The following is a 2363-nucleotide window of genomic DNA, read 5'->3' as shown; positions in this document are numbered from 1 at the left end:
GCGATCCTCGTTCCTCTCTCTCTCCCTCCCTCTTTCTCCCTCTTGTTCAGTATCTGATCCAACTCTTCCTGCGTCATCACACGGAGAGAGAGAGAGAGAGAGAGAGAGAGAGAGACCCCTAGCTGTAGACCTTGCGTTCAGCCAATGAGAATCTCCACAAAAGAGAATTTCAAAGCAAACCTATTGAACACAAGATGTGATATCACCAGGGTTGCCACCTTTGGTGTATGAAAATAAGGGACGCCCATTTATTTAATGGCGTGTTTTTAAAATGACAGATTTCAGTGAGGGAATTAATGTAGGCTATTTTTGTCATATTACACAGCACATGTTACTAAGTAAAATAATAAAAACTACATTTTATAAAATGGTGGTCAAAACTTCCCACCTCTTATGTTACAGCTATTTGACCTCTGCTGCTACCAGACAGGCAGTAGCACATAGTGAATGACCTGGCTGGTTAGAAAGATATTTATTTTGTTTGTTTTGATAGATAGTATTTCACATTTCAACCCCACCCCTCCAATATCAAAAGTAATTATGTATTACTCCTTTGCTGTAAAGGAATTAGTTTTCAAGTTTACTGAAGTAGATTTACAGACCAGCTATTTTACTTCAACTTGAGTAAATTTGATTCAAAGACCCCGCACTTTTACTTCAGTATATTCTCTCAGTCTTTCCTCCCCTTAAAACCAGAAATTAAAACAGCAAAGTGAGCACAGTTCGGACAAAAATATGTCATCTGTCCCCTTTATACTAAGAAAAAATAATAATTGCATTTCTAAAATTTTGAATGTAGAGAATTGTATCTAGTTACTTGATTCTTTGAATATCTTAAACGTTTACATTATTATGGAAAATACAGAAAAATAGTCTATCTACTAACATTTAAAACATATAAATTTATTTTCTCTACTGACCATTTGATCCATAAAAAACGCTGCTTTATCAGCTTGGCTAGCTTTGTATCATCACAATAGTTTTTCAAGAGTACCTGGATGCATCCAAGGACCTCAACATCACACCGGAAGTCGGATGAGCACTGCTATATCTTGTCACTTGAACTGAACGTCTTCTTTGTTGTTATCAGACGTCAGCATCCGGCTAGCCAAACTCCTCCTAAAACTCATGTCTGTGGAAAGTGACACCTGAATTTGGATCGTAAATCGATTTGGTAAAATTAATGTTCTGCAATGGCTGTGCTTGTTAGTCTGAAAAGTCACATATTTTTCATCTACTTATATTTCCTTATGTGACGAACTTGCCTATATTAATATGGCGGCGATGCACGAAGAAAACATGTATGCGAACCCAGGAGGTCCGCATACATGGGGCAGGCCTTAAACCACTCGGACACCTCCTTTCCTTATATGCACAGGAAGGGCAGGAATGTATGTCGTTCCTGCTTGATGCTTTCCATGAAGGCTCATGGAAGGGCAGGGGACCTTAGAACAACTATATCACAAATATAAATAATGTCAATAAATGTATAATAATAACTGCTAATAAAATCTTGAAGTTAACAACTGCAAACTATGTGAGTTTCTTGACTTAGTGGTCTTGACAGAAGCAGCCATTTGTCTAATTTTCATTGAAATATCTGACTACACTTATTATAAGCCATATTCACCTGCAAGTCCAGATAAACATCTCATTTCAAGATATAAAATAAAAAAAAGGCTTAAAATAATTATGTGTGAATAAAACTCTTGAAGTCAACTAAACTGCATTGATTAGATATTTTACTAAAGGCAAACAATCCAAACTTATTTTTTGCCTTGATATCTTTAAATCATAAAATCTCTTGTATTGAGCTGCTTTTCAAAAACATCTCCTGAGCTGATGCATCTAGGAAATGAAACACTTAATTCTTTATTTCCTTTTCAGTCCAAAATTCTTCAAACTTGACTCTGTTCAGCTTATTCAGTTCACTTAGAGTCTGACATACTCATATAGACAAAGGTAAAAACTGCATTTTTATCCCTCTAGACTTGACAGCTGCTTTTGATGCCATCTTTAATGCCATTTTACCGAACAGGTTGCCCTTAAAAACGTTGGATGAACTAGAGTAATTTATATTCTAAACTCTGTATTTTTATTTATTTCTCTACTGCTCCCTTTTTGTTTTAACATTAGATCTGTCATTTTGAATATCTCTTTGAGACATTCACTCCATAAGCTTTTATTATCTTTAATCATGTTTATCATTGTCAGCCTGGTTAACTCGCTGTTGTGATTGAATGAGTTTGAAAGATCCTGGAGGTTGTAGTTTTCCAGCTGAATGGTTTCTGCTGCATCACAGTGGTCTGTATAAATGTTTAAGATTGTCAGCTGACATAAAGATGGGTTATTAAATCAGTGCG

Source organism: Cheilinus undulatus, linkage group 2, assembly GCF_018320785.1.
Source record: "Cheilinus undulatus linkage group 2, ASM1832078v1, whole genome shotgun sequence".
In the NCBI taxonomy this organism is placed as follows: Eukaryota; Metazoa; Chordata; class Actinopteri; order Labriformes; family Labridae; genus Cheilinus; species Cheilinus undulatus.
Note: the sequence above shows the minus strand (reverse complement) of the source record.